An 11,643-nucleotide genomic window follows, 5' to 3' on the forward strand; every position below is an offset into this window, starting at 1 on the left:
TAGACACACTTTGCTTACATACAGATATCATTAGTGGCTTAGAATCGTAGAACTGTAGAGCTGGAAGGGACCATCAGGGTTATTTAGTCCAACCCCCTGCAATGCAGGAGTATTTTGCCCAACTTGGGCAAGACCTATTGACCCTGAGATCAAGAGTCCCATGTTCTACCCACTGAGCTATCCTAACCTACATTTTCTGATTTTAATGTTGTATTATTTGATAGTTGTTGGTACTGGAAAACTGAGCTACAGCAGTACCTCGGGTTAAGAACTTTATTAATTCCGGAGGTCCGTTCTTAACCAGAAAATGTTCTTAACGTGAGGTACCACTTTAGCTAATGGGGCTTTCCGCTGCCACCGTGCAATTTCTCTTCTCACCCTGAAGCAAAGTTCTTAACCCAAGGTACTATTTCTGGGTTAGCGGATTCTGTAACCTGAAACGTCTGTAACCTGAAGCGTCTGTAACCCGAGGTACTGCTGTACTACACAACATGTCCCAAACAGCATGTATTTTCTCGAATTATAAGCCCTAAACCAAGCATTTGGTTCCCCATGAGCAAACACAGGACACATCTACACTATACATTTAAAGCACATTCAATGTGTCCAATCCACAGGGACCTCACTTGAATTTTCAAGGATTACAGAGGCTCTGATATGATACCTGTATGTTCCTTTTTTACCCTTGGATGCAGTTCATCAGACCCTGGATATTTGAATTCACTTAAAGTAGTCAGGTATTCCCCAACCAGCTCTTACCCTTGTCTTGGACTGCAGCTCCCTCCCTGTATCATTTATTCTATTATCACTGGGTTGGGCACTGTTTTCCTTTCGAGAGATGACAGAAGCAAGGTAAGTATTGAGCTGTCAACACTGGATTAGCAGTGGGGCAGGTAAGCTCCTAGCATTCCTCTGCTGCTCAACAGCCCACAGTGGGGTCAGTGTTCCAACCTCTTGTCCTATCAGTACAAGGATTTTCACTTGCACGGCAGGACTTTCTCCCTTCCTCCCCCTTCCTCTCCTGGTATGCCCCACAGAGAAACTTACGGTCTTCAAATAAAAACATCTTGAAGATCCCAGGCCACAGAGAAGTTAGGCTCGCCTCAGCTAGAGCCAGGGCTTTTTCGGCTGTGGCTCCGATCTGGTGGAACACTCTGTCACAAGAGACCAGGGCCCTGCGGGACTTGACATCTTTCCGCAGGGCCTGCAAGACAGAGCTGTTCCACCAGGCCTTTGGCCAGGGCACAGCCTGACTCCCTCCCTCGGCAATCTTCACGGAGCTCTGGCCCAATGGTTGCCAGTGGCCTGAATTAATTAATTTTATAATGAATGATTTTAGAATGTTGTTTATGCTATACTTTTATACTGTTTTATTGTTGTTAGCCGCCCTGAGCCCGGCTTTGGCTGGGGAGGGCGGAATATAAATAAAATTTATTATTATTATTATTATTATTATTATTATTATTATTATTATTTATCCCACACCTCCTCAGATCTGCCTCAGAATTCTGGCGGATCCCCAAGAGTTAGGGTGGCGCAGAGGAGGAGTAGTTTGGATTTGATATCCCACTTTATCACTACCCGAAGGAGTCTCAAAGTGGCTAACAATCTCCTTTTCCTTGCACCCCCACAACAAACAGTCTGTGAGGTGAGTGGGGCTGAGAGACTTCAGAGAAGTGTGACTGGCCCAAGGTCACCCAGCAGCTGCATGTGGAGGAGCGGAGACGCGAACCCGATTCCTCAGATTACGAGTCTAATGCTCTTAACCACTACACCACACTGGCTCCACACACTTGATTAGAACATTTGATTATACAAGGAAAAACATTAAGAAAGCTATTGTCTATATATTCCATACAATATCTTACACTTTTGTTCCTGGTTGTGGGGTAGAGGTACTGGTGGTGGTGGTGGTTGACTTATACCCCAGCCAGCCACTCTGGGCAGCTTCTAACAGAATATAAAAAAAAACCACTGCAAAACATCAACAATTTAAAACTTCCCAATACAGGGCTGCCTTCCGGACATGCATGAGTATTTATTTATTTTTGCTTCCCCCACCCCTTCCAAACTTACGGTAAGTTGCCACAATTGGAGACAACTCTGATCTTGTTTCACCAGTAAATCCAGTCCCCCATCTGAACTAACAAATAAAGGCTACAAAGTGTAGCTGCTTGTTTGCTCTATCATTTTATTTCTCCATTAAAACTAAAATATACTCCCACTTGGAATGTGTGTGTTGGGGGGGGGGGGAATCATGGGTGTTGCCAAGCGTACAGAAATGCATTTAGTTCATTTCCCACCAGCACCGATCAATAAAGAGTATTATTCCTTAATACACAAAATAAATGTTTTTTTTCTACTATAAAAAGATGGAGCCACCGTAGTGGTCTGTGTATAATAAAAATGAATATTTACAAAATAATAGAGCAAGCTGATCACTATCAAACATTTATTGAAAAAGAGGCATCCTATATTGAAAACCTAATTCAATACTTGCAGTATTATTGTCACCGTAAGTGGCCTATATAAACAAATGAGGATTGGTCTGTTGGTGGTTTAAACCTACGATCATGTCAACAACTCTCTGTTTAGAAACAGTCCTCAGATAATTCCAAACCACAGAAGTGCTTGTAGAAAAGATCACATCCAGTTGTGCCCATTTAAAGCACAATGTATAAATGGGGGAACTTGCAAATATTCCCCGTGGTGAGACGAATGATTTGTCCTTAATATTTGAATTATTTGCATCTCCAGCACAGTAAGAGACAGAATCCAGTCACTGGAACAGCTTGCACATGTCAGCATAGGGGATATGGACCACTTTCCCCTTTAGAAATACGCTGGTGTTTCCATTTTATATGTTGTAATTTGAAATACACTGGAAGCACAGAACAGAGATGCATAAGTCACACACTTGTCTGCTTTCCCAGTTTGAGATAACAACCAAAATCTGTGCTGAATACCTGGGAACTATCAACAGGAGATAGATTTGAGAATCACAGCCTACCATGAGGCATATGATTGGTCAATGCAAATAGATAGACCACTGATCCAATTCACCATGTCATTTCTAAGATTCTTGTAATCTCTCTCTCTCTCTCTCTCTGTGTGTGTGTGTGTGTATGAGAGAGAGAGAGAGAGAACACCAATCTTAGTGCGGAAATTCTGAAATGGTATGATGGAATTGTAGAATCATAGAGTTGAAAGAGACCCCGTGGTCCATATAGTCCAACCCCCGCAATGCAGGAACCTGCTCTACTTTAAACTACAAGTTGAAATTCACAATTTCAATTTGATATACCTTTATGGCAAACACTCCATGCAAAGATTCTACACATCAGGGAGAAAGACATTAACATTTGCCCGCAGTGCTGACTTTCTATTTGCAGAGAGATATTGTTGTTTGTAAAGGGCAGCGACTTCCAAAATGGTGTTTCCCACTTGTCATCTGAAATGGTACCTGTTTACCACTTAATTGTTTATATTCTTATCCATAAATCATTGTGCTGTAGGTGCAGAACCAGCTTTTGGATTAGGGAAGGGGTAGCTAATCTTCCAGCAGGGGGTGGGGTCTCAAGGACCATATTCACCCTTGACCAACCCTTTGGGGTGTCCTGCCAGAAGCTGGTGTGGCCAAAAGTGGTTGTGGCTACTCATTTTGCATGCACAGATAAAGAGGCGGAAACACAAGCAGGCATTCCTCATCTGCAGCATGGATATCAGAGGATGGAGAGGATTATCAGCCTTTTCCCTCCACCTAAATGATCAACCTGATGCCTGGGGAGGAAGCAATTTGCATTCCAATCTTCACAACCCAGTACTGTGCCTATCTATTTCCTCCCCCCCCCCCCCGCTTCTGCCATAAAAAATACTTTGACTCTAATCCAAGGGTGGCAATAATGGAACAAAGAAAAGCATGCATTAATTTATTTGTTTACTTATTTTATTAAAACATATATTGCCCTTCATTGATATCCTCACAGCAGTTTACAATTTCTATCAGAATAATACAACAAAACCAGAAACAATGCAAAATCCATTCAAATAGTAACAGCTAGGTAATAACAGTAGCATATGCTTAAATATATTAAGCATATATACTTGTCTTCAGCAAGCCCCAGTTGAGGTGGCAAGTGCAATATTTTACGTTAATCCATCCTACAAGTTCTGGTTGAAATAAATCCATCCTTCCCACATGTAATGCACCAAGTCAGAGAAAGATTCTGAAGAAGCAAAGGCTAAATTTAAATATACATATAAAAATAAATGTTGTTTAGTCGTTTAGTGGTGTCCAACTCTTCGTGACCTCATGGACCAGAGCACGCCAGGCACTCCTGTTTTCCAACCATCTCATCCTCTGTCGTCCCCTTCTCCCTGTCTTTTCCAGGGAGTCTTCTCTTCTCATGAGGTGGCCAAAGTATTGGAGCCTCAGCTTCAGGATCTGTCCTTCTAGTGAGCACTCAATCAAAATAAATACTCCTAAGTAAAATATGGGTGCAGTAGGGTTGTCAAAGGTTGGGTACGGTTGGTAAGATAGGTTTCTTACCTCCTTATTTTAAAGTGTTCTCCAAAGAGGTATATGGGACAGCAGCAGTATGCAGAAGAGGATAGCAGTGTCCTTGTACAATGAAAATGTATAACAAGGATGAGGTAATCTTTTTAGCCAAAGGGTCAGATTCAATGCTGGGCAACCTAAGTGCAGCCTTGGGCAAAGATAAAAGATAAAAAAAATTACCTTTGTACAGTAAAGTAGTTTCCACACAAACTCACAAACCTCTCTCTATCCTCCACCATAGGTGCCAACTCCCTGGGGCCCTGGGTACCCGAGCACTCACAAAAATCCTCACAAAGGAGCTGGGTACTCACAAATTTTGGTGCCAGGGCCATGCACACTGCATGGCACCCACGGTTGAGGGGCCTAGTTGGCACTCCTTCCTCCATCCCAGTACTTTTTTCTTGAAAAAGAAACTCACCATGAACACCTCCCTTGTTCTCTTAGAATGGCAATGACACCCACCTGAGAGGTGCCAGAACTGAGTTCCAGTGAGTTCTGGCTGAAATAAAGCCCTGTTTCATCCAGACGAGCAAGAGGTATTATCAGAGTTCAAGGACACTTTCCTACCAGGCAAAAACACTCAAGGAGAGGAAGTGGGTGTGGACTGGGGAGAGTTCTGAAGACCTCATGTTACATGATTTATAACATGTATAAATCATATCAATTAAAAACACTCATGTATGTAAAAATGGCTTCATAAACAGTACAGATACTAGAATAAAGATGCCCATTCTAAAAGCTTTTTGAAAAAGGAAGGTCTTCAGTAGGTTCCAAAAATACAATAGAGACACTAAGATCAATGGGATTTACCTTTGAGTAGACATGCATTAATTGTTCTCTGAAGGTGCATAGCAGCTGTGCACAGATAATAAACAGATCATCATCATCAATACAATTGTTAGTCACTAAATGATAGATAGATGATAGATAGATAGATAGATAGATAGATGATAGATAGATAGATAGATAGATAGATAATAGATAGATGATAGATAGATAGATGATAGATAGATAGATAGATAGATAGATAGATAGATAGATAGATAGATAGATAGATAGAAAGACAGGTCTTGATTTAAAGTCAGATTTAAAAACAATGAACAACACAAAATTCTGAATATGCTCACCCAACAATATAATAAGAAAGCTCCATAAATCAAACTAAACACAGAAAAATTTTGTGAGTGGTCTGAAGCTACAGTGAAGTCTTGCTAAATGTTTTAAGTGATCCAGATTCTTGCAAGAGCCTATTCTTTTAGTTTTCAAGTATATAAATCAATGACCAGGGCAAGTCTCCTTCAAGCCACAAATGAGTGTTGCATGCAGGCTTCATCTGTGAGACACTATAGCTGCCCCTCAAGTATTTACAAGTTAAACACTTGCTAAATGCGGAAGAGAACCCTCTGCACTGCTGCTCGCAATTTTGAATAACTGCTTTTATCTGCTGTGAAGAACAGCAACCACTGAGTATTGTGTTTTTACTCAAATCTTATTTGTTGTTATGGAAACAGCATCCCTATTAAGCCTCCCGCTGTACAGCTTCTGCAGAAGATGTTACTTTGAATGTTCAGCAGCAGCAGAAGGTTTGCTGTAAATTCAAACAATACCTAGCCATGAAGATGATTTAAAATGAAATGAAAATATACATAATGGTTAATGCACTTGACTTTTCCAGCTGATATATTTTGCCAAATGAAGCCATTAAGAGATTTTTGTTTCATTGGAACCAAGCTTTTCTTCTCTTTCTTAAACCAAACAAATAAAAGTCTCTCCGATTTTAAGAGGTTCAAATCAGTTTGTGTTGTGTAAAAGCACCATTTGAATAGGTTTTATGATTCCATGCAAACCAGAAAAAAACATTGTTCCAACAAGACTTCACTGTCAAGATTGGAGACCGCAAATCCCTGCTTGACTTCAGGGAGAGTTTGAGGTCCTCAGAGCTACACCAAAGATAGCCCAATATTTGCCAGGATATAGGCCTGTGTATTTTCCTAAACTGGAAGGAGGAATATGGTCTCACAAAAAATAAAAATAAAAAATCATTTTCTTTCAGCAAAGAAACTTTATAACAGCAGGGACTTTCCATCTTCTGCTGAGATTTGGATGCAGGCTGTGCAATATTCACAATAATTATGGCTTCTATTCAACAAATGATTAATGGAAATTCATTCTGAATTCCCATTGAAGGAATGCATGCCGGTGTGCACTTCTAAACTTTGACATCTGGAAAAGTACTCTGCTGAATCAGTAGGTACATTTGGCCTTTTCTTTCTCTCTTTCTTTCTTCTTTCTTTCTTTCTTTCTTTCTTTCTTTCTTTCTTTCTTTCTTTCTTTTTTTCCTTCTTTCTTTCTTTCATTTTGGCTGAGCATTTCAAAAGTTCAAGATCTGTCCTAGGGTTAATTTATTGTATCTTGCATTTTTTTTGTACCTTGCCAATGCTAGGTCAGTAAAAGTCACATTAAAGTCTAGAGCAAAGGTGAATTGTTTCACAAGAAGAGAATTAAAACGATCAGATGTCATTACAACTGGTTGCAACTGGACATGGGTGTGAATAATAATACTTGAGCGTGTTGGGGAGATCAGCGTTTTAATTAGAGAGATTACGTTCAGGGCACACTTTGGCACAAGATATATGCCAGCATGTAGCAATTTATGAGAGTTTGCATGCCCTTCCCTATGGTGTGTGAAACTGTTAGTATGAAGCAAGCCCCATGGGCATATATAAGTGGGGACCATAATCCATTCATCTTGAAGGAATGAGTGAATTGCATGACTGATATTCCTGCAATCACATATGTGTGTTGATTCTGTTTGATAAATGGACTTTTGCATGCAATGGAAAGGATAGACACTTCTGGGAAAGGATCTTCCTTTTCCTTATGTTGCTCTGTGCATTGATAGCATTAGAGAGGAAATTAAAACCTGACAGTTGTTTCTTCTTTTTTAACTGTGGCAGCAGCAATGGATCTCTTTGTGGAGAATCAATTTCTCCCTAATATGCCCATGGAGTAATGCTATGTCAAGAAAGGGGATGGGGGCAGGGCCAAATTAAGACCTTTAGAGGCCCTGGACACTTATAATATCTAATTCAAAATATAAACAATAAAAAACCATAAAACTGATTTTTCTTTTTTTTTCAAAATGAAGCAAAACCTACAGTTAGGTGGAAAATGTTATTTTTTGTATACTTTCACTTAACAGTCATACCTCGGGTTACAGACGCTTCAGGTTGCGCATTTTTGGGTTGCGCACCGAGCCGAACCTGGAAGTACTGGAACAGATTACTTCCGGGTTTCGGTGCTCGCATATGTGCAGAAGCACTGAATTGCGACCCGCAAGTGCACAGACACGGCGTTGCGGGTTGCAAAAGCTGCAGGTTGCGAACGTGCCTCCCTCACGGATCACGTTCGCAAGCCGAGCGTCTGCTGTATTTATATTTGAAAATTTTTCTCCTGCTTTTTCTAATTACAAGGTCTTTGATCAGATCCTCAAAACAAATCTTACGTAATTTCTGTTTTGCCCCACTCCCCTTGATGCCCTAAGCACATGCTGGTTTTGCTTAATGGTCAATCCAGTTCAGGATTTGGGTAGGTGGGAATTCTGGCAGCCAAAGAAAGGGAGGTGACCCTGATTGTGTAGACGGCCTGGAACCTGAACCACTGTAATTCTGTGGAGCTGAGTATTTCATAGAATCATAGAGTTGGAAGAGACCCTGAGGATCATCTAGTCCAACCTGAATATGCAGCTGTCCTATATGGGGGTCAAACCTTCAGCCTTGGCGTCATCAGCACCATGCTCTAAACAACTGAGAAACTTCCAGAAACTTGCATTCAGAAGCAGTTTGGGAAAACATGCGAGTTGATTACAATTTTATATGTGCTCGCTTCTTCTAAATTTCTGATGAGTTTAAAAGTGCTGGTCTTTAACTTTGAAACTCTAAATGCCTCTAGTGTTTATCTGAGCATCTAAGTTGCTTCATATATCGAAGAAATACTTTGTCGGTTACTTGGGTCCCAATCCATTTAGGTTTTCAAATGTCAGCGCCAGCACTTTGAATTGAGCCCAGATTATATTTTATAACTGAAGTATAAAAAGCACAATAAAGCTGGAAGGCGGCACAGATGAGATGACAGAGCATGTGCTTTGTTTGCTTACAGTTCAGTTTCCACCCCGACATCTTCAGTTAAAGAATTTCAGACAGCAGGGCTGCGAAAGACCCTTGGCAGAAGCCTTGGAGAGTCATTATCTGTCAGAATAGACAGTCTGCTTCATACAGACCATCTCCTTCAGTTTTAATTCCCCTTGTCTCTTAAACAGGAAAGATGTATTTTAGGTTCTCTGTTTAGATTATGGCAGTGTTAGATTTCCATTCAGCCTAATGCAGTTTTGGTACTAGGTTGCGTAGATCACATCCTAATTGGTTGTCGATTATCAATTGCAAGAGGAGCCTTGTGTCTTTTAAAGGAGAGGATACTCCTGTTGCACTTGCTTCTGCCAACCAGTTTCATGTACCACGCACTTATTGAAGGGACAGGCTCATCCTTCAAGGCCAACTGCTGGTGACCCTAGATTCCTCCAAAGTCAGTTGCAAGAAATCTCATTACCTTTAAGTGGAGCCAGGGTTTCAGCAATGGCCTTTAAAATATATTCTGAATTTATTAGCTTGATATATGTGCAACACTTGTTACGACCAGTGGAAGCTGCGCATTTCATTCTGACAGGACTTGGCTCACAATACCAATAAAACTCATCCTTTAGAAAAAAGCGAACACGACTGATGCAACAACAAACAGCATACAAACCTCCTTTCTTTGTCATGCTTAGCTCTGATAAGGGTTCTTTAACAAGCTAAATTTCCATTTGTGAATTTCATTCATATTTTTTATTTCTGTCACGCTCATTTTCTTTGATGTAAGCAAATGACGGAGTTCACTTTTTCCCTTTATTCCTGTTGAACTAATTGGATTAAATCAAGCTAATGAGTTTAATACAGCCTAATTACTGTAGACAAAGCACTCAAGAAAAGCAGGAGTCTTTTTTTATTTAAATGATCTACAGTGGCCACAGAACTACCCCTTCAAAGGAATCCTTTTCCGTGCAAGCTTGGATACAAGCCAGAGATGCAATATAAGTTAATACCGAGAGAGATCGTTTAAGTGCTGTTATTAAGGAGACTATGATTAATGGCGTTTGTAGCTGGCAACGTGGCTCCCCTTTGGCTGTGCAGCGAACATCAGCAACAGATCAATATCTCATCTGCATGAGATTACAGCCATTTTTGACAATAGTGGTGTTGTTGCTTTTTAAAGAAGTGACACATTTGGCTGCAAATGTGTCATGGCTGCTTCTGCTTAAATGGAAGAGGAATGCAAATAGGGCTCCTTCTTAAAATATGATTTGATAAATTTTATATGGTTTGACCCTATGCCCCTTGACTTTCCTACGCATACCCCAATGTATCTACCCAGATGTTCCTGTGGCATTTAACCACTAATGGCTGTGAAGCTCTAACAGGAACAATGAACTCAAAGAAATATGTTTGCCTCTCCACTAAAGCTGAATCCTTGTGGAATCCTTGACAATCTGTAGAAACAAGTAAGCCACACGGCCATCAAGCATTATATCACGACATATAAATATGACAACCAGGGTCCCATCCAAGTCTACAATTCTATGATTCTATTAGAAAGTTCTGAAATATTTAAACAAACCAGCATATCTTTAAAGTCGAGAGTTCATGGTAGCCTCTTATTCAATTTCTGGTGATAAGCTTTGTAAAACTAGGCATTTCTTTTAAGAAAGTTAAAATTTGTTTTTGAAGCACCAAAGTGCTGAAATGGAACTGAAGAATGGACATTCTTTATTATTAGCATTATTAATATGCTATAGATATCAAACTCCAGCAGAGCCCATGGACAATTCAAGACTAAACAAATAGATAAATATCTACAGTTAGGGAAAAGACTCTTGTGGATATTTGAAGGAACCATTACCAATATATAGCTGGGGGGGGGTGAGAAAACATTTATTTTAGTCAAAAATATCCCAAGACCTAATTGCAAGCATAATTCTGTAATACAGTAAATTATCCTTGTTCTTAAGAGAATTAGATTGATTCATGCGCCATCCTTTGGCACTGTCTGCCCTTAACTGGATAAAACCTTTGCTCAGTTCCTTTTATTTCTACAGGCTATTTGTTTTGATACAGTAAGCTCCTAAATTCCTAGCAAAACAAGTAGAATTAAAAGAAGGGATTATGAAGGCACAAAGCTTAGCAGGAATAAGGTTCAAAACATGATCAGTAAAGACATTTCTGGCACAAGCTTTACTTATTATATTTGAATAATGTTCAAACTGAGCTTCTTAAATCACATAATAAGCTTCTAAGTTAAAGCCTTCTAAAACAGTGATATTTTGTGCACACTTTTGAAACTTTTGTAAAAGACATAAGTGTTCATTTACAGGGATGCTGTGCCCAAGCGCTAATGGGTGATTCACAAAACATTTTCTACCCTGCTGCAGAAGCCAAACGATGTTCTGAAAAGTCTGCTTTGAGAAAGCGTGCAATGCCGCTGATCCATCAATATTAGAAAATGGGATGTAAAATTGTCTTCATGAAGACCTGTGAGTTAATGAGCAGAGAGATCCCTTGTGGGCAGTGAAAACCAACCCTCTACAGAAAGTTGTAAGCAGAGTATTTCATGCATGTTCTATACTATTAGTTTGTTCTAACAGTATTTTGAGTGGTGTCCCAGTTCTTATTGTTCTGTTGAAGGACTGGCAATGTCCTTTGGCTAATTGATAAAGAAAGATTTGGTAAGTTCTATTCGGTAGGAAAGAGTTGTGTTAGAGCATGGCATTGCAGGAAGTTAAATTGTGTCAAATATCAGTCATTTTTAATGTAAGCTGCCCCTGCCCTTCAGGCTCCAGTACTTTGGCCACCTCATGAAAAGAGAAGACTCCCTGGAAAAGACCCTGATGTTGGGAAAGGTGGAGGGCACAAGGAGAAGGGGACGACAGAGGACCAGATGGTTGGACAGTGTTCTCGAAGCCACCAGCATGAGTTTGACCAAACTGCGGGAGG

The sequence above is a fragment of the Podarcis vaucheri genome (assembly GCF_965113315.1).
Source record: "Podarcis vaucheri genome assembly, chromosome: 11".
Taxonomy (NCBI): domain Eukaryota; kingdom Metazoa; phylum Chordata; class Lepidosauria; order Squamata; family Lacertidae; genus Podarcis; species Podarcis vaucheri.